The 24,693-nt window shown below is 40.4% G+C and overlaps 1 long non-coding RNA gene across 3 annotated transcripts in view; it reads right to left on the bottom strand.

The window, feature by feature from the left end:
* The window catches only part of LOC107807305 (uncharacterized), a 45,219-nt gene that overhangs the window by 9,839 nt on the left and 10,687 nt on the right, over positions 1-24,693 (bottom strand). The window contains exon 5 of one of the 3 annotated variants that reach the window (XR_012707616.1): positions 1,687-2,029. The exons of 1 other annotated variant lie outside the window; for it this stretch is intronic. This is a non-coding gene — a long non-coding RNA (uncharacterized LOC107807305). Of the gene's footprint in view, positions 1-1,686; positions 2,030-14,830; positions 15,434-24,693 lie in introns of those variants that run through there. One more of the 3 variants, XR_012707617.1, reaches the window with a different exon arrangement.

Here is a 24,693-nt window from a genome sequence, read left to right as displayed (position 1 = left end):
TAGGAATCCCCAGCAGGAAACAATAAAATTCCCCGGCACCGGGAAACAGAAGGTTGCAACAAGAGGTCACAGTACAAACTCAAGTACATGTGTCAAAAGAAGTAAAGCACCGAAAGAAATGCAAGCAGACAAGGAAGCAAGGACACAAAAACAAATTGTACTCTAGCCTAGCTTCTTGTTTTTTTTAAGCACGGTGTAACAAGGAGATCGGTAAGCAGCAGTAATAACATGCAACAACAGTAACATTGCAGTCCAACGGTAGTCCCAGTTACCAAAATTTCTCGAACTACATTGACCTGATTCCTGTTTAGCCCAGGATATATAGGAAACCTTTGAAGCAAAGGTTCGGTCAAATCTTTTTCAAAAAAATGCTTCAACGGAGTACTCGGATGGGCAAAAATCGCTCGCTTTATCTTTGCACGAAAACCCTTCGTGTCTCCGGGCAAAGAGGGGCAGCTGTAAGCACGTGATTTTTGCCCTATATGAGAATTACTCCCAAAAAATTCAAAAATAAAATGATTTTTCTTTGGTGTACAATTTTGTGATATTTTGAAGAATTATTTGTATTTGTCTGTGCGTGTTTATTCGCTAAATTAATAAAAAATACAAAAATATGTCGCATTTTGCATGTAGGATTTAATTCTACAATTGTTAGTAATTAAAATTGTTTTACAAAAATTAAAAATTACAAAAATAGGCATCGTTTGCATTTTTAGCATTTAATGTCCAAATATACAATTTTATGCTTAATTAATACTTAATTGTGCGTTAATTGTTATTGGGAGTTAATTTGCGCCTTTATAACTTAATTTAGTTCTTAATAATAGTTTCAGTATTTTTATAATTTAGTTTTAGAAAAATAAAAGAAGAAAGAGAGCGAAAATATAAAGAAAGTCGGAATTGGGCCTCTTCTTCAATTTCAAGCTATAGGCCCAAAAAATGGCCCAATCTTCCCTACGACCCAGTCCATTTCGAACTGGGTCGACCGAGTCCATTAACCCAACACCCCTTCTTCATTTTTGTCCAACACAAAACAAAACCAAAAAAAAAATAAAAAAAAATAAAAAGTGAATTATCACTATTAATAGTATTTTTTGTTTTTTATATATATAAAAAAAATCCGAAAATATTTTATTTTATTTATTATTTTTATTTTAAAAAAAATATATATATATAGTAATTTCGGAAATGATTTTAAAAAAATAAAAAATAAAAAAATAAAAAAATAAAAAAATGTAAAAGAATGTAGAATTTTTTTTTAAAAAAAGTAAAAAGTTTTAAAAAATTTAAAAGTAAAAGAAGGTTGGAATTAAAAAATAAATATAAAGATATCTGAAAATTTAAAAAATTTAAAGTAATTGAAAGTAGCATTTTTAAAAGAAAAAGAAAAGATAGTGGTTTATTTTTTAAAGAAAAGTTAAATAAAGTGAGATTCTTTTTTAAAAAAATAAAAAGTGGGATTTTAAATAAGATAAAGTAATTAAAGTTGGAATTTTAAAAATAAAAGTAAATAAAGGTGGGATTTCTTTTTCTAAAAAAATAAAAGCAATTTGTAAGTGGGATTTCTTTTAATTAAAAAAATAATAAAATAATAAAAAACAAATCTGAAAATTTCGAAAATTTTGCTATAAATAGAAGAGAAAATTTAGGAAGAAGGGTGGAAAAAAAGAGAGGAAAAACTAGATAGAGAGAAGAAAAAAAGGGGGCGGAGTGAGAAGTATACACCCGATATACATTCTGTATACACTGAATATACAGGGGCAGAATTCATTTTGGAGAGTTTTGAAGTTGAAAAAAAATAGTTACTGCTTTATTGTCTCGCTTAAGATCTGAAATAGTCAGAACCTTCCTGCCTTTTACTTCTTCACTATACTTGGAGTCGTTTATAGTCTCCTGGGTTTTCTGCTATTCCTACTGTACTGGTTTGCGATGTTGCTGAATCTGCTGTTGCTGTGTTATTACTGCTGCTGACTTCTCCTTCTTTTGTTCTTGTACTGCTGTTTCCAGGTACACATTTGTACAATCTCGGCTTGAAGCAAAAAAATGAAATATTAATCAGGCTTTGTTCCTGTTGAATTCCTCCTGTTTAGATTTGTGGTTGAATATAATTTTTCTTTCTTCGTATAAAGATGTAGTTGAATGATTAATGAATAATGAGGTTGCATATGTATACTTTCTTCATCTAATAATGTTATTTTAAATTACGGAGAATAATTAATCTGTTTTTGATATTATGGTCAATCTCATGTTCTAGTATTATTGAATAACAGAATATAAAATGAAAGCAGTTTTTCTTTGTACAAACTCGATCGCAATTTTCCATTCGCATTAGCCATAAACTAATAACTAATAAGTTACGTTTTTCAGCATGTAAATAATTAAGAGATTTTCTTTTAATTTAGAGACGAACTTAATAGAAAATATAGTCATTGTAGGTTTATCCTGTAAAAATAAAAATGAGACGAGCCTCGCCAAATAAAACGTATAGATTGCGGGGCCCTCACAAAATGTATGGTTTAATTAGAATTCGGAAGGACCGTTTAGCGAATTTCACGGTCTTCCCCAAAATAATAACGCGATAGTCTCTTTAGGCGCGTGTTTAATATTTTACTTTCTTAAGCCTGGGTGTGCATTTCATGCGACCCGAATCCAAATCCCAAAACATCAAATAAAACGTGTTCCGAATTGTGGGTGCATTTCATGTAACGCAGTCCAAAGACGTGTTTTAAGCGATGTTCATATTTCTTTTAAAAACAATAATAATAAAGCGGTTAAAAGATAAAATTTGCACATAAGTTCATATTTGTATAAAATCAGACAATCAAGCCGGATATAACAGTTGAGCGACCGTGCTAGAACCACGGAACTCGGGAATGCCTAACACCTTCTCCCGGGTTAACAGAATTCCTTATCCGGATTTCTGGTACGCAGACTGTAATATGGAGTCATTCTTTTCCTCGATTCGGGATTAAAATTGGTGACTTGGGACACCCTAAATCTCTCAAGTGGCGACTCTGAAATAAATAAACCAATCCCGTCTCGATTGTCCTTTAATTGGAAAAACTCCCTTGCACCCTCGCGGGCGCGGAAAAAGGAGGTGTGACAGGTGGCTTGATTGATATGAGGCCGAGAGCCTAGTGATGATGCCATGAGATGGCTTGATATTGCGGTTGGGCCGTAAGGGGCCCCTCTAGGAGTCTGCATACCCCTAGTGAGCACGAGTACCCATTGTGATGTGAGATTGAGCCCGAGGGGCTAGTATTGTTCAGAGATATTGTCCGAGGGGCTGGTATTATTCTGAGATGTTGCCCGAAGGGCTGGTATTATTCTGAGATATTGCCCGAGGGGCGGATTTGTTGATACGGTGCCCGAGGGGCAAACCTTTATGTGTTTATCTTTTCTTAATTGCCTATCAATTACCGTGCTTAATTGTTGAATAAAGGCTTTTCATGAAGTTAAATTTGAGTTAAAGGATTTTTACCTATCTTTCACTAGTTTATTGTTTTAATGGTTTTACTGCTTCATTATAGCATGTTTTTGTGCCTTACATGATTTCCTGCTTTCAGTCTTTATTTATGATTATTATTCACTAAGTTGGAGTACTCACTTTACTCTATACACCCTGTGTGCAGATTCAGGCGTATCTGGTCCCGCTCCCGAGTGCTGATCATTGGCTCAGGCGGATCCGAGGAGTCTCTAGGTAGCTGTTGGCGTTCGCAGTCCGAAACTCTTCCCTATCTTATTCTTCATGGTCTTAGTTTCTGTATTAAACTCTGTAGTTTGATTTGGAGTATTCCGGATTGTTTAGATGCTCATGACTAGTGACACCCCGGTATCGAGCTGTGTTGGGTTGTTCTTCCGCATATTTATACTGTTGACTGGTTAAACCTTGGGTTATTTATCATGTTTTAGACTTGAATCTTATTGTTTAACTGCTTAAAATCGAAATGGGAAGTTCAGCTGGCCTTGTCTTCATGAGAGGCGCCATCACGACTGGGTTTGGGTTTAGGTTTGTGACAAGTTGGTATCAAAGCCTAGGTTACATAGGTCTCACGAGTCATGAGTAGGTTTAGTAGAGTCTCAAATCGGTACGAAGACATCTGTATTTATCCTCGAGAGGCTACAGAACCTTTAGGAAAAATTTCACATTCTTGAATTCTTATCGTGCGTCCTTGATTCAGCTTGAAAAGTAACTCTTTGAATTCCTTCCACGCGTTTGTATGCGCGCATGAGCGCTCGGTATCGGATAAGCATTGATGGCTTGTGATATCCTGATCAAGGGGCGAGATGTGATCTCTGTATGTTGATATTGGGCAGTCTGGAGGACTCGAGGCCGGATTTTCGCCTATAGCTTGAGCCTTGAGTTGTTGATCTTGTGAGTGCGTGTTTCTGGATCCATATGTTCTGTTGTGTCCCTATTAAGGGAGGTGATAACTAGATAGTTACGTGATGAGTGTGATGTGACTGCGAGATGTATTCATGTGATTTGGAAACGACGAGAAGGGTCTGATGGAGGATAGAAGGACTATTAGGTGCTCGATTTTTATCTTGATTTGAGGTATATCCCTGAGTTTATGGGTGTGTGAAGAATCTTTCCATGTTTTCTAGTTGGGAGTGGAGTAAATTTCATGTTGCGATCTGAGTTCAGACTTAGGAAGTTTAAGTGACTACGTAATGTTTATGACGGTGGAAGGTATACAGAAATGCTAGGTTGAGGCAAAGCAGGTGGGTTATCTCCTGCGGAGTATTCTGAGATTGTGTGATCCTTATGTTGTCCGTTAGAAGATCTCATTTACAAATGAAATATATGTGTTGCAATTTAAGTTTGGGTCGCTTAAGAGAGTGAGTTTAACTGTTACTAGAGTGAATGCGAGATTTGCATAAGAGTTAAAGTACCAGATGGTTTGTATTTCACAAACTTATGAAGGATCGAGTTTAATCTCACTATGGTACTGTGGCAGTAATAGAGTATATGCGTTATGAGTTATTGAGTGTGTTTCGATCTATGGCTTCGAGCCAAGTGGAGGAGTCTGCTATGGATTAGTTGACTGCACGACTATGTGCTATGTTGGTTCCAGTTTGAGGCGTACGGGAGGTCGATCAGGTGGTGGTCAATCCCGTTTCTATGCACCTCTAGGCAGACCCGATGCTATTACTTCAGATGCTGTTATTACAGGTATTGTTTCAGTCTACCACAGAGATGCCTCTGTATTATTTGATCCTGGTTCCACCTTTCCTTATGTGTCATCATACTTTGCTCGTTATTTGGGTATGCCCCATGAAATTCTTGCTTCACTTGTTCATGTATCTACCCCGGTGGGTGATACTGTTATTGTAGACCATATGTACTGGTCGTGTGTGGTAACTATTGGGGGTCTGTAGACCCATGTGGATCTTTTATTATTGTGTATGGTGGATTTAGATGTCATTTTGGGCATGGATTGGCTATTTCCGTGTCGTGCTATTCTGGACTGTCATGCTAAGATAGTCACATTGGCTATACCGGGTGTGCCACGGATTGAGTAGCGAGGTGTGACTGATTATGTTCCCAGTAGAGTGATCTCATTCTTGAAAGCCCAGCATATGGTTGGGAAGGGTTGTCTTTCGTATCTAGCCTTTGTGGGGGATGTCGGTGCTAAGACTCCCAGTATTGATTCCGTTCCAGTTGTGAGGGATTTTCCTGATGTGTTTCCTGCAGACCTGTTGGGCATGCCACTAGATAGGGATATTGATTTTTGAATTGACCTGGTGCCGGCCACTCAGCCCTTTTCTATTCCGCCGTATCGTATGGCACTAGCGGAGTTGAAGGAATTAAAGGAGCAGCTTCAGGAACTCCTTGATAAAGGGTTCATTCGGCCTAGTGTGTCACCTTGGGGTGCGTCGGTTCTAATTTTAAAGAAAAAGGATGGCACTATGAGGATGTGCATTGATTATAGACAATTGAACAAGGTAACAATTAAGAACAAGTATCCCTTGCTTCACATTGATGATTTATTCAACCAGCTTTAGGGAGCGAGAGTGTTCTCCAAGATTGATCTCCGTTCAGGTTATCACCACTTGAAGATCAGGGACTCAGATATTCTTAAGACAACTTTCAGGACCCGATATGGTCATTATGAGTTCTTGGTAATGTCTTTTGGGCTGACCAATACCCCAGCAGCGTTCATGCATTTGATGAACAGCGTGTTTCGGCCTTATCTCAACTCATTTATCATAGTCTTTATTGATGATATTCTGGTGTATTCGCGTAGTCAGGAGGAGCACGCAGAGCATTTGAGAGTTGTGTTGCAGAGATTGAGAGAGGATAAGTTTTATGCAAAATTCTCCAAGTGTGAGTTTTAGCTTAGTTCAGTGGCTTTCTTGGGGCATGTGGTGTCCGACGAGGGTATTCAGGTTGATCCGAAGAAGATAGAGGCGGTTCGGAGTTGGCCCAGACCGTCCTCATCTATAGAGATTCGAAGTTTTCTTGGTTTGGCGGGTTATTATCGTCGGTTTGTTCAAGGATTCTCATCTATCGCATCGCCCTTGACCAAGTTGATTTAGAAGGGTGCTTCATTTGTATGGTTGGACGAGTGTGAGGAGAGCTTTCAGAATCTCAAGACCGCCTTGACCACAGCTTCAGTGTTAGTTTTGCCATCAGCTTCAGGTTCATATACCGTATATTGTGATGCTTCGAGAGTTGGTATTGGTTGTGTATTGATGCAGGAGGGTAGAGTAATTGTTTATATTTCTCGTCAGTTGAAGCCCCATGAGAAGAACTACCTCATCCATGATTTGGAGTTGGCTGTCATAGTTCACGCGTTGAAGATTTGGAGGCATTACTTATATGGTGTGTCTTGTGAGGTGTTTACTGATCATCGTAGCCTCCAGCACTTGTTCAAACAGAAGGATCTTAATTTGAGGCAGCGGAGATGGTTAGAGTTGCTAAAGGATTATGATATCACTATATTGTACCATCCGGAAAAGGCCAATGTGGTGGCCGATGCCTTGAGCCGAAAGGCGGTGAGTATAGGGAGTTTGGCATATATTCCACTTGGGGAGATACCTCTTGCAATTGATGTTCAGGCCTTGGCCAATCGGTTCGTGAGGTTAGATATTTCGGAGCCTAGTCGGGTATTGGCTTGTGTGGTTTCTTGGTCTTCCTTATATGATTGTATCAAAGAGTGCCAATATGATGATCTGCATTTACTTATCCTTAAGGACAGAGTTCAGCACGATGATGCTAGAGATATGACCATTGGTGATGATGGGGTGTTGAAGATGCAGGGCCGAATTTGTGTGCCCAATGTGGATGGGCTTCAGGAGTTAATTCTGGAGTAGGCCCATAGCTCGCGGTATTCCATTCATTCGGATGCCACAAAGATGTATCAGGATTTGAGGCAACACTATTGGTGGAGGAGAATGAAGAAAGACATTGTGGGATTTGTAGCTCGGTGTCTCAATTGTCAGCAGGTGAAAGCATCAGAGACCGGGTGGCTTGCTTCAGCGGATGGATATTCCAGAGTGGAAGTGGGAGAGGATCACTATGGACTTTGTAGTTGGACTTCCACGGACTTTGAAGAAGTTCGATGCTATTTGGGTGATTGTGGATCGGAACCAAGTCCGCGTACTTCATTCCTATATGTACTACCTATTCTTCAGATCGGTTGGCAGAGATTTATATCCGGGAGATTATTCGTTTGCATGGAATCCTAGTTTCCATCATTTCAGATAGGGGCACTCAGTTTACTTTGCAGTTTTTGAGGTTTGTGCAGCGAGAGTTGGGTACTCAGGTTGAGTTGAGCACAACTTTTCACCCTCAGATGGACAGGTAGTTCGAGCGCACTATTCAGATATTGGAGGACATGTGGCGTGCTTGTGTCATTAATTTTGGAGGGTCATGGGATCAGTTTCTACCGCTTGTAGAGTTTGCTTATAACAACAGCTACCAGTCGAGTATTCAGATAGCTCCATATGAGGCTTTGTATTGGAGGCGGTGTAGATCTCTAGTTGGGTGGTTCGAGCCCGGTGAGGCTAGGCTATTGGGACAGACTTGGTGCAGGATACTTTAGAAAAAGTGAAGGTGATTTAGGAGAGGCTTCGTACCGCGCAGTCGAGGCAAAAGAGTTATGCTGACAGGAAGGTTCGAGATGTGTCCTACATGGTTGGCAAGAAGGTTCTATTGAAGGTTTCGCCCATGAAGGGTGTTATGAGATTTGGGAAGAAAGGTAATTGAGTCCTCGGTTTATTGGGCCTTTTGAGGTGCTTCGGAGGATTGGGGAGGTGGCTTATGAGCTTGCTTTGCCACCCAGCTTGTCGAGTGTGCATCTGGTATTTTATGTTTCTATGCTCCGGAAGTATATTGGGGATTCGTCTCATGTTCTGGATTTTGGCACGATTCAGTTGGATGATGATTTGACCTATGATGTGGAGCCAGTAGCTATTTTGGGTCGTCAGGTTCGAAAGTTGAGGTCAAAGGATATAGCTTCAGTAAAAGTGCAGTGGAGAGGTCGGCCCGTGGAGGAGGCTACCTGGGAGGCCGAGCGAGAGATGCAGAGAAGATATCCTCACCTGTTTGAGGCTTCAAGTATGTTTATTGACTCGTTCAAGGACGAACGTTTGTTTAATTTGGGAGGATGTGACGACCGTCCAGTCGTCTCATGAGTTACCACTCTGTTTACCCCATTTCTACTTCTTTATGCTTTGTTTATCCGTGTTATGTGGTATCGGGTTGATCGGATCGAATCCGGAATGATTTTGGTAAGGTTTGACACACTTAGTCTTTTTGAGGAAGCTTAAGTTGGAAAAGTAAATTTGAGGTTGACTTATGTGCTAGAGTCTCGGATGTGAGTTCCGATGATTCGAATAGCTTCGGAAGAAGATTTAGGACTTAGGAGCGCGATCGGAATGAGTTTTGGAGGTTCGGAGTAGATTTAGGCTTGTATTGGCGAAGTTGATATTTTGGCGATTTCCGGTTGGTAGACGAGATTTTGATGTAGGGGTCGAAATGGAATTCCGAGAGTTGCAATAGCTCCGTTGTCTCATTTGGGATATGTGTGCAAAATTTTAGGTCATTCAGACATGGTTTGGTTGGGTTTTTTTATCAAAAGCGGAATTCGGAAGATTTTGGAAACTTAGGCTTGAATCCGATGTGTTTTGGTTGATTTGATGTTGTTTAAGGTGTTTTAAAGATTTGTACAAGTTTGAAAAAGGTTTTACGTTATGTTTGTGCCTTTGGTTGAGGTCCCGAGGGCCTCGGGTGAGTTTCGGGTGGTCAATCGGACCATCTCATGTTGTTTGGAATTGCAGAAAAACTGCTGAAGTGTTGCAGAGAATTTGACCTTTGCGTTCGCGAAGGGTTAGTTGAGAAGGCATATGATTTTAGCCTTCGTGTTCGGGAGGAAGGCTCCGCGTTCTTGAAGGGCTGGATGTTTGTGCATCACGTTCACGAGAAGGGAAGCGCGTTCGCGTAGAGGAAATTGGTCAGCTGTGTTGGAGGTCGAGTTGTTCATCACGTTCGCGAGGGAGGGAATGCGTTCGCGAAAGAGTTAGTTTGAGTAACCATCGCGTTCGCGATGGGATATCGCGATGGGATATCGCGTTCGCGATGGGATATCGCGTTCGCGTAAGAGGATTTTTAGTCAAAGTCATTTTGTGCTTCGCGAACGCGATGCGTTAACCGTGTTCGTGAAGAAGGAATTAAGGCCTGGGCAGAATGTTTAAATACTCGTCTTATCAGCGATTTTGGAGTTTATTTCTTCCATTGTTGGTCGTTTTTGGAGATTTTTGAAGGAGATTGAAGAGGGATTCAAGGGGAATCACTTGTAGGTAAGATTCTTGGACTTAAAACTCGATTCTAATGTGAATTTCACCTAAATAATCATGGAAATTAAGCCAAAAATTGAAGAACTAGGGCTTGGAAACTTAGACATTTGCTTGAGGATTTAAAAGACCATTTGAGGTCGGATTTTAGAACTTTTGATATGTATGAACTCGTGGGGAGATAAAGAATCTATTGATATAAAAAAATTTTGATTTCAAGACGTGGGACCGGGGGTCGAGTTTTGGTAATTTCGGGATTTGTGTTGTATATTGATTGTTTTTGCTTGGGCTTCATTCTCTTAGCCTATTTTGACGTCCTCGTTCTGATTTTGGATAGATTTGACGTGAGTGGAGGCCGATTCGAGGGGCAATGGCGTCGCGAGCTAGAGATTTGACTGGTTCGAGGTGAGTAATGATTGTAAATGATGATCTGAGGGTACGAAACCACGGATTGCATATCGTTGTGCTATATTGAGGTGATGCACATGCTTGATGACGAGTGTGGGGTCGTGCACTATTGGGGATTATGACCGAGTCCGTCCTGAGTGACTATTTTACCGCGTATTTGACTGAAATCCATTTGCTATCGTCATTATTTGGGCTAAATTTGGGCTTCGTGCCAACTATTTGAACCCTTCGGAGGCTTTTATTGATATTTCCTTATTGTTTTGACTTTATAATTGAACTCAGTCCTGATATATTTCACTATTTTCGTACTCAGCCATGTTTACACTACTTTAACACTTAAATGATCTTTTAAATAATATTTTGGGCTGAGAAGCATGTTTTACTATTGCCCGAGTAGTTTATGTGATTTTGACTAAGTAAGGCCGAGGGCCTGTGCTGTAAGGATGCTTTTGGGTCGGGTTGCATGCCGCAATGGTGATACACTGATTATGATTATGAGGCTGAGGGTCTGAGATATGTACGCCACGAAGTGGCTTGATTGATATGAGGTCGAGAGCCTAGTGATGATGCCACGAGATGGCTTGATATTGCGGTTGGACTGTAAGGGGACCCTCCAGGAGTCTGCACACCCCCAATGAGCGCGGGTACCCATTGTGATGTGAGATTGAGCCCGAGGGACTGGTATTGTTCTGAGATGTTTCCCGAGGGGCTGGTATTGTTCTGAGATGTTGCCAAAGGGGCGAACCTTTATGTGTTTATCTTTTTCTTAATTTTTTGTCAATTACCATGCTTAATTGTCAAAAAAGGCTTTTCATGAAGTTAAATTTGAGTTAAAGGATTTTTACCTATCTTTCACTGGTTTACTTTTTAATGGTTTTACTGCTTCATTATAGCATGCTTTTGTGCCTTACGTGATTTCCTGCTTTTAGTCTTTATTTATGATTATTACTCACTGAGTTGGAGTACTCACTTTACTCTTTGCACCCTGTGTGTAGATTCAGGCGTATCTGGTCCCGCTCCCGAGTGTTGATCATTTCCGGCTCAGGCGGATCCGAGGAGTCTCTAGGTAGCTGTTGGCATTCGCAGCCCGGAGCTCTTCCCTATCTTATTCTTCATGTTCTTAGTTTCTGTATTAAACTCTGTAGTTTGATTTGAAGTATTCCGGATTGTTTAGATGCTCATGACTAATGACACCCCGGTATTGGGCTGTGTTGGGTTGTTCTTCCGCATATTTATACTGTTGACTGCTTAAACCTTGGGTTATTTATCATGCTTTAGACTTGAATCTTATTGTTTAACTGCTTAAAATCAAAATGGGAAGTGTCAGCTGGCCTTGTCTTCACGAGAGGCATCATCACGACCGGGTTTGGGTTTAGGGTCGTGACAATGTTGATCCATCTATTACCACTGATAACTTGGTCTCTTATGTAACATCGCCGCTAGGGTTATCGTCTCATCGGGGGCATCTGGAGTAATTAGATTTATCCACCTAGGGGGTGATACTATACTTCCATAACTATACTTTATAGCATCCCAATGTAACTCACCTTATATGGGTATTTTAGTCCCTTACAATTCATGATATCCTCTTCAAGTCTTTACTCAATCGAAGGCCCAAACGTCATCCTTTATCTATCACAATCACACCCTCATTCCACTCTAGATGCTATTAGTCTTAGATTCCCTTGAGTTTATTCAGGCTATACTGAACTTTCTATAACTTAGAGAAACCATTAGCTCTCTTGTTTTCATGGGCTTAATCTCGAGGTCTTATCCATTGTCGTTACCTTCTTACTCGCCCTTTCTCATCCTTACTCTTGTCATAAAACCTCGTCGTTTTACCATACTTTAGCTTGCGACCTCTACGTATCTATTTATACTATTCACACCATTTCTTCAATTTGCTTTCACCATAGATTCCATTATGTTATTCTGGAAACTTCAAGCGAGACATCACATCGTCTCTAACTCTTCTATACTCTCTTGGTTAGATTTCTCGGTACCTAGAAACCATAGGCTGGAAGATATACCATTGACGATGCTGCTATCATTCCTGGATATTGAATCCTTATGCTTTTAGCTTTCCATCTGAAGTATGGACTATTCACAACCTTCTGCATTTGAGTACCTCGTACGTTGTTCACTTTTTACTTACTTACCTTAAAATATTGTCTCACATTCTTCTATCTCTTCCATAACCTCCCTTTCACATAAGCATAATTTATCTCCACAACCTGAAGCTCTATTATAATACTTGCACCTTTGGTGAATATATAATTCGGTGGGAGCTTTATACTGACTTCTTATGAGGTCGGTACTCTTTAGTTGGCTTCATCGTAGAGCCGTTATGAAATATAGCTACTGTACTATCTCTCCTATACCTATGCTATTTAAGAGTGATCCGGGGGTCTATAATTCTCTTAGTCCACTCCTGTTTTACTTAGTCGATGTAACTCTTTATTTCCTCTTCTTTTTTATCAGCCTTTATGCAGGCTTAAGCTATCTTCCGATCTGCAGATCTTGGTATTAGTTATTACTTTAGCCTTTCATAGGTGCTGAGGGATATTCATGATAAAATCCTTTAACAATTCAATCCTTCGTCTATGACCTGGGCTCAATTCTTTCTTTTAAGGTATACCAGAATGTTCTACAGTTGTATATGCTACATGTATAAAACTCCAAACTCTTAAGTGCGTTCATAATGTTACCAACTCGGGATCATTGATCGAATAATTCCTTTCGTTCCTTCTTAGCTTTTTTTAACTTAAGCTATTACTTTTCCTGGTCTTTCTACCCCCTTATTGCGTGTATACTTAGCTTTCTTAGTTTCCACGCATGCTAGAGTTTTCGTGCAACTCATATAATCTCGAATATTACTTTTAATTTTACTTCCCGTTCATTAGCCACGGTAGGTGCCATTTTCCTTTGGAGTTCTTACAATGTTGTTGTGAGATTGTTGTTACACGACCATTTTCTCTTTAGGTCGTTGTGTTTAGGTTGAAGCCTTCTTCCTTATTTCCTCAGCTAGTCTTTCGTTGTAGTACTTAGGGAGAACCCTTGACTTTTGTAAAGCTGTGAGCTTATCACGGACCTTTTGATGTCCTTCCTTGCCTATAATTATCCGTAGTTTCCTACCTCCATGTCCTTGTGCTTGTAGGGTAGTTTCTGAACTGATATTTTGACTGTCTCCCTAGTGACACTCCCTTTTATTCCTGTAACATTCATACGGTACCTTTAACTACCTGACTCCTATTTGAATATATCTCAAGTATTATAATGACATTACTGCAAGGCTAAATTCTATATGTCTATAACCTCTTGTCTAGTCATAACTAGGCTCTTCCTTAATCAACTACGAACCCTTACTGGCTCCTTATCTATTAATAACATTTCGGGCAGGAACCCTTACTTCCTTTCCTTGACGTCGTGTTTGTATAATGTTCTGGAATCGTAGCATATTTGTAGGCTTTGAATAAGTGCAATCTCATCCCTTTTCATTTTACCGCATTCTCCCTTTTAACACTCCATAATTACTAGATCCACTTAATTCTCACTTAATGCCAAACTATTCCATAGTCCCCCCCTTTAGGGGAGTACTAAGAGTTGGAGCTACGATGACCTGCCTATAGATATTTTTCCTCTTCATCTTTGGCGTCCTTTCACATCATCAATGACCCTTACTTGCTTTGTGGTAATCCTTCTGTTACCAAGGACAACAAAATTCCTTACTCGCGATGGTGACACTTAGTGTAACTAGCACATATAGTCCCTTAAGCTTAACTTTGCTTACATTTCTTGCTTTAGGGAAGCGTCTTCCTAAGTGACCATTCTCTGAATTCATCATGGATATTCTTCTCTTGTCTATTCTATTATCACTGGAACGCAATCTGAAATTCTCATGATATTGACTATTATCAAATCACTCAGTCCCGAATTCATTTTTAGTTTATCTTGTTCACCAGTCCATACTAATTTCTATTACTTTAGGGTCTAACATTTCTTTTTGTTAATCACATTAGAATTGCGAACTTATGTCTACTTTTCGATTCTTTTTTTCCTTTTTATCGTAAAAGTGGATAGGCATTCTTGCCTTAGGGATCCTTATCAAGAAGTTTAAACATCTTAGTATACACATGGTCTGCCGAATACTTCATATTTATCCATCATAAGCATGATGCAAAAATCAAGTTCTTCTAACTCAACTCTTCCACAACTATATCTCTTACCACCTGTCTTTTTGGATGTAGGCATCATTGTATTATGAATAAGATAGAGTTTAGGAAATTGAGTTCTTACATCTGAGCTCTACCATACGATCTAGAGTAAGAAGAAAGAGTGACAATCCTAAATACCATGTAGCCTCCTGCTTATAAGTGTGGTGCACAACACACCCATATACAAGACTCAACTAGACACGGCTTGTAGACATCCCTAGGACAGAATTGCTCTGATACCACTTCTGTAACGACCCAAACCGATGGGTCGCGATAGGCACCTGGTACCTTACTCAACCGAGTACCTATATAACATATCTTCTCATGTTATACTATCATAGATAACTGAGCTGGAAGGTTGCCGTGAGATAAGTAGAATACAACATGTGATACCAACTTATACATAAGACATACGGGCCTATAAGGCCAAAATAACCACTCGTATACTGAACATAGGCCGACAAGGCCATACAATCTTTTACGTACATAACATCTGTCTACAAGCCTCTAAGAATACATAATTTTCATAAATGTCGGAACAGAGTCCTGCCTTACCAAACAAAATACGTCTAAATCATACTAACCAAACAAGCAACTCCGAAGAAAATGGAGCGCACCAACATCTTCCGCTGAGCTGATAGCTTACTTAGAGGGCTCTTGACTTGTATATCAGGACCCGCGGGCATAAAACGCAGCGTCCCCAGGCAAAAAGGACGTCAGTACAAATAATGTACCGAGGATGTAAGGAATGAAAATTAGTAAATAATAGACATGAGAGAAATATGGAGTAAAAGACTCGACATGTAAGTCTGAACAACTTTATAAATCTTTTAATATTTAATACGTCATGCATATATGTATAAAAGTCATACCATGCATGGTTATATGCGTTCATAACATCATCAAGCCTCTAGGGGCATCCCATCATATCATCTTGGCTATTGTGGGCAAATCATCAACGTATACCAACTGATCAGGTGGTGGTGCGTATATAATGCCGTAACCTTTTCCTATATCCCATATACATATATTATACATATATATGCGTATATAACAACATCTGGTCATGGGTCAATGTAAATGAATGCAATGCATGATAAGTACATCAATAAAATCTGTCGGAGTATCATAAGACCACTATGCCTTTGATTAATATCATGAAATAAATTTTATCAACTTACGTATTTTCTGAGACCCATGAACAGATGATAGAATAATAAGATACATAGGAATTCAAGAATATAGGCACTTCTAATACTTCTATGAATAGAGTCATTTATGGAAGTTGTGCATTTGCTCGTTTCATTTGTATTGTACAGATCATGCCAAAAAAAAAGAAGGAATAGCCTTAACATACCTAGGGTAGGAAAAAATCCGTATGATAATTTTGGAAAAGATTGAATCATACTCCTGTAGAACCGTAAAATGTTATGTTGCTAAGGTTTTAATGACTCTCGTTGGAATCACTTGGTTGCAAGAAGTTTTGTTGAAAACTTGAAGAATGGCTAATGTTCTGTTATGAAGTGTAGTATTTTGTAAGGAATTTTAGGAATCTTGTAGGAATTTTGTAAGGAAATCACATCTGATTGTAGGGTAGGGTGGTTTGTATTGAAAATGTTAGAGATGAAATTGTTTGTAACTAAGAAATTTTTTTGAAAACGCTTGGGGGGTTTCTAACGGGCGTTATAACGCCTATTTTGACAAATGTCTAAATTAGGAAGAAGGTTATGTCATTTCTTACTTGATCAAACTTACTAAATGTCTTATACGTAAGTGTTATATGTATGCCACCTTTCAGTCAAGATTGTGAGTCATTTACTTTGAATATAGGGCTGCCACATCATGCTATTTAATTCTTATCCAATATATCCCTAATTAATTAGGTAATATCTATTACCCAATAATTAACCAATTACCCACATAATTAAGAATTATCTCAACTTACATAAAATACTACTCACTTTTAACATACCTTGTACACCTTACTATCATGGTTAAGTAGTACCTTGTATGGCACTAGTCCATAAATACCGTGTATTATCGCTCGGACTGTATTTTATCCCAAATTGCCAAGTTTCGACGAAACTCATTTTTTCGATTTGTTTACCCTCTCACCTTCACGAATCTACTTATCCATTATTTTAAATAGCATAATACTTGTAACCTCAAAATAATCTCATTCCCGAGCTTGCGTCAATTAACTTTACGACGAAAGCTTAGCGTACGAAAATGCGGGATGTAACATCTCATTCCCGAGCTTTCATCAATTCACTTATGGCATATTTATGTACGAAAATACGGGGTATAACAACGTAAGAATCGAACTCCTGATCACGCAGAGCGCATGCTTAGATTCCATTAACCAGGAGCACCCATCAATCTGTATGAGTAATAGGTGCTACCTAAATATATATATCTATTTCAGGCAAAATTGTCGATAAAATTATATGTACGATACCATGGGTAATGGGTTCTTGAGCACCATAATTCTCTATGTGGATCCACCCACGTTAGTAGATAAAATTAAAGTACAAATACATGGTCAGTGATAAATATGTGAACATATATTTTTCATTCATTTATTTGATGTAAACATTAAATGCCGCAAATAAAGTTTTACTTGTTGAAATGCGTATCTTATACAGTTATACTTGTATATGGGTAAAATCGGGTTCATTGTACACCCCGGTCTCCGATAAGATAAGCCAAGCTTGAGACATGATGACAAGGGACCAAAATCAAGGCAAAGGTCTTATTGAGTTAGAATCCGGGGGCATGACGACCATCCTTGAGAATATCGGGGTCATGGTTCGAGATTCGTCCTAGCCTTGAACGACTTCGAAGAACATTGTCGGTAAATCAAGCATGGCTAACAGAAGGCCGTAATATCCGTGATCGTCTGAATATCGTGGTGGAGATCTCGGCACATATCGAAGAAGAACCGACAATCAGTTAATCAAAGAACCGATATTCCAAAGTAATACATTACTATTTTTTTACTTTTATCATAGCTCTTTTTCTTGTTTATCAATATTGGTTACTGTGAGCCCGGATCGAGGGTGAATGTTACAATAAGGATGGGATCACCCTCCTCGCGTGGTTCGAATTCACTATAGACTTGTTCATTCTAATTTAATTTATCGTTTTATATCAAATTAATTTGCGTATCCTTAAAAACACTTACAAATTTAATTGTTATCCAATTTTAAAGGTAAATAGTTTGGCGCCCACCATGGGGCTAAGGATAATAGCGGCAATTTGATACAAATTCCCATTACACGTCCTATTTTACACTTGTTCTTTGGAATATCTTTGATTTCAGGTTAAAGTTTGAAATGTCGAACTCCTAGTCTGCCCCTCTAAACGTGGATGCTGCGTACGGTAACCATGGAGAGAACAACAATGTAGCACCCGGTAATGAGGTGCCCCCAGCCAATCTCAACAGTGTTCCAGCCGCGGACCCGATCGACGTTAGCTCACATGTGGCATCAATGCAAATTTACCTACCAATCCTGAGAACAACGTCCGCAGGGAAATACGATCGATTGCCCAAAATACGCACAACGGTGAAGGTGATCTTCGAAATGTTACAAACTCAACATGCAGCAATAGCCCAGTTATAGAACCAAAGCTGTGCGTCGAGCAGAATTGAGCCCGAGCCATCCCGGAAAGTCACCCTTAGAAATGAACCAGTCACGGAGAGGCCGTATGAAAATAAATTGGGTACCAACCCCAAGATCATAAAGATTCTTGAGGAGCTAAAAAAACGGATAGAATCGGGAGGGAAGAAAATCAAAGCCAATGAAAAAAAGGTAGAAACCTACAACTACAGGGTCGACCAAATCCCAGGAGCACCAGTGATATTAAAAGGCTTGGATTCCAAGAAGTTTGTTCAAAAAACCTTTTCCTCCGAGCACAGCTCCAAAGCCGATACCTAAAACATTGCGCATGCTCGAGATTCCTAAGTACAACGGAGCAACCGACTCAAATGAGCATGTGACCTCCTACACATACGCCATGAAAAGGAACGACTTGGAGGATGATGAGATCGAGTCGTCTTGCTGAACAAGTTCGGGGAAATTCTATCAAAGGGAGCTATGATATGGTGTCACAACTTACCTCCTAATTCTATTAACTCGTTTGCTATACTTGCAGATTCCTTTGTAAAACCATATTCCGGGACTATCAAGGTCAAGACCAGGAAGTTAGACCTTTTCAAAGTGAAACATAGGGATAATGAGATGCTTAGAGAATCCGTCTCCCGATTTCAAATGGAAAGGATGGATCTGCCTCCAGTCGTGGACGATTGGGCCGTTCAGGCCTTCACCCAACGACTCAATGTTCGAAGCTCGTTGGCTTTAGAGCAATTGAAACAAAATCTGGTAGAATATCCGGTTGTTACTTGGGTGGGGTCGACATATATAACCAGTATCAATAAAAAATCAAGGTCAAAGATGATCAGTTTGGGGCCTCTTCCGGGTCCATTTATCCCGTTAGAGCGATCGACAAAGTCAAGAGAGACGTTGATCATGAACCAAGATCAAACAGGGATCGGTATCAGCCATAAAATAGAGACCAAAGAGGTAATGGGTCTAGGCGAAACCCTATGAGAAGTGAAAAGAGGAGCGACCGAGTTTAAAACAACCGGGTACTCATGAGCAATAATAGATTCGACAGGCCTATCAGGGCTAAGGAAGCGCCAAGGTTATCGGAGTACAACTTTAACATCGTTGACGCCTCCATTGTATCCACCATCGGGCGCATCAAAGACACCAAATGGCATCGACCTCTATAATTCGATCCAACCCAATGGGATCCTAAATTAATATGAAAATATCATGGCATTTACGGCCACAGAACAGAGGATTGCCGATAATTAAGAGAGGAAGTAGCCCGACTATTCAATAACAGACATCTCCGAGAGTTCCTGAGCGATCGAGCCAAGAATCAATTCAGGAATAGAGATTCTAATAAATAAATCAAGCAGGAGGAACATCAACATGTCATTAACATGATCATTGGTGGGGTCGACATTCCCCAGGGGCCGATGCTAAAGCGTACCAAAGTATCCATCATAAGGGAAAAACGGACTCAAGATTACGTGCCAGAGGGAACCTTGTCTTTTAACAATGAGGACGCTGAAGGCATCATACAGCCCCACAACGATGCACTAGTAATATCTTTACTCATAAATAAATCTCGAGTTAAGCGTGTGTTAATTGATCTAGGTAGCTCGGCCAACATCATCAAATCGAGGTTTGTGGAACAACTCAATCTACAAGATCAAATTGTGCCTGCAGTCCGAGCTCTAAACGGATTCAACATAGCATGTGAGACCACTAAAGGGGAGGTAACATTATTGGTGAATGTCGTCGGAACCATTCAGAAAACCAAATACTATGTGATCGAATGAGATATGAGGTACAATGCTCTATTCGAGAGGCCATGGATCCAAAACATAAAGGCATTGACTATGCACCAACTATTGAAATTCCCAATGCTAGGAGAGATTAAAACAATCTACGGAGAACAACCGACCGTAAAGGAAATGTTCGCAGTTGAAGAGGTGATCCTAATATCTGCACTTTCAACAACAAAAGGTCTGGGTTCGGTCACCAAGAAAGAAGCCAAATAGCAATTACCAACACTGTCCCCGACCCAACCCAACCAGAGAAGCAGGGGACAGGTAAAGATGATGACTACGGGGTTCCCAGTTCTTTTATATCCCCCGATGACTCTGACGCCACCAAATTGGCGATCGAAAAATTGGACTAGGTCATATTGATCGAGCATTTGCCCAATCGTAAGGTATACCTGGGCACGGGGCTTATGTTCCGAGCTTAGGAAAAAACTCATTAAATTACTTATAGCTAATGTAGATTGTTTTGTTTGGTCTCACCTTGATATGACAGGGATCCCCCGGAAATAATCACTCACAAGCTGAGCTTGGATTCGAATTTCCATCCAATCAAACAAAAAATGAGACCTCAATCCGAAGTCAAGCATGCATTCATCAAAGACGAGGTATCTAAACTCCTTAAAATAGGGTCCATTCAGGAGGTTAAGTACCCAGATTAGTTAGCGAACGTAGTGGTAGTCCTTAAAAAGGGGAATAAATTGACAATGTGTGTAGACTATAAAAATTTGAATAAGGCATGTCCCAATGACTCTTTCCCTTTGCCCACATTGATCGCATGATCGATGCAACGACCGACCATGAGATCCTCAGTTTTCTCAACACCTATTCCGGGTACAACCAAATTCGGATGGACCCGGGCGATCAGGAAAAAAACATCTTTCATCACTAATTATGACACCTACTGCTATAACATAATACCATTTGGATTAAAAAATGCCAGTACCATTTACCAATGCCTAGTAAATTGGATGTTTAAAAAACAGATAGGAAAATCAATGGAGATTTACATTGACGATATGTTGGTTAAGTCCCTACGTGGAGAGGAGCATTTAAAGAATTTGCAGGAAACCTTCAACATATTGAAGAAATAATATATGAAGCTGAACCCCGAAAAATATGCATTTGGAGTCGAATCTGAAAAATTTCTTAGATTCATGGTGTCCAACAGGGGGATGGAGATCAATCCTGGTAAAATAAAGGCCATAGAGGACATTACCGTAGTGTATAACATCAAGGTTGTGCAAAGATTAACCGAAGGCATAGCCGCTCTGGGTCGGTTAATCTCGAGGTCCTCTAACAAGAGCCATCAATTCTTCTCACTGTTGAAGAAGAAGAAGAAGAACTTCTCATGGAACCCAGAGTGCCAACAAGCCTTGGGGGAGTTCAAGCGGTACCTCTCGAGCCCGCCTTTGCTTTACACTCCGAAGGCAGACGAACAGTTGTACCTGTACTTATCAGTATTCGAGGTAGCAGTAAGTGCAGTCCTGGTCCGAGAAGAAGAAGGTATGCAATTTCCTATCTATTATATTAGCAGAACTCTAGGCAAGGGCAAAACCAGGTATCCTCACTTAGAAAAATTGGCGCTCGCTTTGCTAAGCGTCTCTAGGAAACTCAAACCGTATTTTCAATGCCATCCCATATATGTTGTGACTACCTACCCATTAAGAAACATAATACATAAACCCAAGCTCTCGGGACGATTGGCCAAATGGGCCATGGAAATTAGTGGGTACGATATCGAATATCGAACTTGAACCGTCATTAAATCTCAAATTTTGGCGAACTTTGTGGCTGACTTTATGTCGGACCTAATACTCGAGGTAGAAAAGGAGTTGTTATTGAACTCGGGGACTTCCTCGGGAATCTAGACCCTCTTTACGGATGGTGCTTCGAACGCAAATGTGTCCAGACTTGGCATCGTGTTGAAGCCACTGATAGGTAATGTAGTTAGACAATTTATTCAGACTGTAAAATTGTCTAACAGCAAGGCTGAGATAAGGCCATAATTGTAGGTCTCGAACTGGCTAAAAGCCTAGGGGCAGAGGTGATCGAAACTAAATATGATTCCCTTCTTGTGGTAAACCAAGTCAATGGGACGTTCGAAGTCAGGGAAGAGTGAATGCAAAGATACCTGGATAAACTGCAGGTAACCCTACATCGGTTCAAGGAGCGGACTTTGCAGCATGTACCTCGAGATCAGAACAGCGAAGCCGATGCTCTTGCTAATTTGGGATAGTCGGTCGATAACAATGAATCCAGCTCAGGAACAGCCGTACAACTCATGAAAACTGTAGTGAAAGAAGGCCACGCCAAGATAAACTCAACAAGCTTAACTTGGGACTGGAGAAATAAATATATAGGCTACCTAAAGACCGGAAAATTGCCCTCGGACCCTAAAGAATTGAGAGCTCTACGTACGAAGGCGGCCCGATTTAGCTTGTCCGAAGACGGTACCCTATTCAGGAGAACATTCGATGGACTACTCGCCATATGTCTAGGACCAGGATATATCGAGTATGTCTTGGGGGAAGTCCACGAAGGCACCTGCGAAAATCATAATGGGCGCTAAATATTAGGTTCGGATGGTAATCAGAGCCAGCTACTACTAGATCGACATGGAAAAGGACGCAAAGGAGTTCGTACTAAAATGTGACGAATATTAGAGGCATGCTCCGATGATTCATCAGCCCGGGGAGCTGCTACACTCGGTCTTGTCACCTTGGCCATTTATGGAACGGGGAACGGACATCGTTGGTCCCCTACTATGGGCACCTGGTAAGGCTCAATTTATATTATTTATGAATGACTATTTTTCTAAATGGGTAGAAGCCCAGGCATTTGAGAAAGTTAGGAAAAAGAAGTTATTGATTTCATTTGGGACCACATAATATGCCGGTTCAGAATGTAATCCGAGATTGTGTGCGATAACAGGAAGCAGTTCATCGAAAGTAAAGTGAGCAAGTATTTCGAGGACCATAAGATCAAAAGGATCCTATCGACACCCTATCACCCTAGTGGGAACAGGCAAGCGGAGTCCACGAAAAAAATCATACTCCAAAATCTCAAAAAGAGGTTGACCGACGCCAAAGGAAAATGGAAGGAAATCTTGCCCGAAGTCCTATGGGCATATCGTACGACCTCAAAATCCAGTACCGGGGTCACCCCGTTCTTATTGGTTTACTGCGCCGAAGCTCTAATACCGGTCGAAGTAGGAGAATCGAGTCTCAGGTTCCGAAATGTGACCGAAGAGTCAAACAATGAGGCTTTGAATACGAGCCTAGAACTGTTAGACAAAAGGCGCGAGGTCTCCCTCATCCGGATGGCCGCACAAATCAAAAGATCAAAAGGTATTACAATCGAAGAGCCAATCTTCAACACTTCAGTATCGAGGATTTGGTACTAAGGAATGTGACATTGAGCACCCGGAACTCGAATGAAGGAAAGCTGGGGCCGAATTGGGAAGGTCCATATCGAATTACCAAGATCACCGACAAAGGATCGTACAAACTCGAAGTAATAAACGGTGAGCGACTACTGAACAACTGGAACGTGACCCACATAAAATGATACTACTGTTGAGGTATGACTCCATTCATTTATTTTATTTACATATTGGACTAACACTTGCAAGTGAAGATCAAGGAATGTTAAGACTTTTAGGCCTGAAAGCATGCGTTGCACTCTTTTTTCCTTGAGTCGGCTTTGTCCCAAATGGATTTTCCAGCAAGGTTTTTAACGAGGCAATAGTGGATCGTGCTAACTTAGGATTGAAGATCAGTTATGAACCGGAGTCGAGGATCACATCAGCAGTATCCTAAACCTCTCTACGATCAGCCTCGAATAATGGGGGCCATCACCCTCGGATAATGATTTTAGCAAGGAAAGAAACTTTGTGCTCGAACAAGTTTAGGCTCGGTGGATAGGAATTACTATAAGGGCTAAACGGTCAAATGAACCGTGCCCACATAGACCACCCAAGCCATAACACGAAGCTTGTACATGTTTGAAATCTTATATATTACACACAGACATGAAAGAAAGTTTCTACCTAGCAGATAAATATTTTGTCTCTAAAAATTATTATGTTTTGTTCCCTAAAAGACACCGAACCCAAGGGTCACCTTTATCCGGATCTAAAGGATCATCCTCGCTCGGGGACTACCGTCCAAGGCAAGTTCGGACAACCCGGGCTATCAAAGCCCGGGAGAACAAAACCTATTGGGCAATGCCCAAACTTTAAAGGCTACGACGTCCCCATTCGAGGACTGCTGTCCTAGGCAAGCCCGAATGATTTAGGGTAACAAGCCCCTCGGGCAACACCCAAACTTCAAAAGGTTACGGCCATCCCCATTCGAGGACTGTTGTCCTGGGAAAGCCCGGATGACTCGGGGTAACAAGCCCATTAGCCAACACCTAAACTTGAAAGGCTACGGCCGTCCTAGAACGGCTCGGAGACATCTGAGACCCGTAACCAAAACATAAGACCTTCAAAAAGTTCTAAATCGGTTCAAAGGCTACCTTCGGCAAAATCATAATCTAAAAATTCTAAGTAAATACTTCAGGAAATGCTTCCGGTCATACCAAGGCCCCACGTATCTTGAGCAAAATAATACCAAAAACGAGCATTGTTTGAACCTCCGAACAAGACCTAATTATTACGTGCTAAAGCATTCAAAATCTTTGCAATTGTAAAGAAAAAGCGACAAAGCTTGAAATTTGTCGAAGGAAAAAGGCCTAGTATATATATATTAAAAGATCTTTACAAAGGCCAAATGGCCTCAACAAAAAATCTGAAAGTTCAAAAACATCTACAAAGCACCCAAGCAGCTTGGTCTTCGCCGGAGCCCGCCT

Source organism: Nicotiana tabacum, chromosome 3 (assembly GCF_000715075.1).
Source record: "Nicotiana tabacum cultivar K326 chromosome 3, ASM71507v2, whole genome shotgun sequence".
NCBI classification, from domain to species: Eukaryota; Viridiplantae; Streptophyta; class Magnoliopsida; order Solanales; family Solanaceae; genus Nicotiana; species Nicotiana tabacum.
This window is presented reverse-complemented; position numbering and strand designations above follow the sequence as displayed.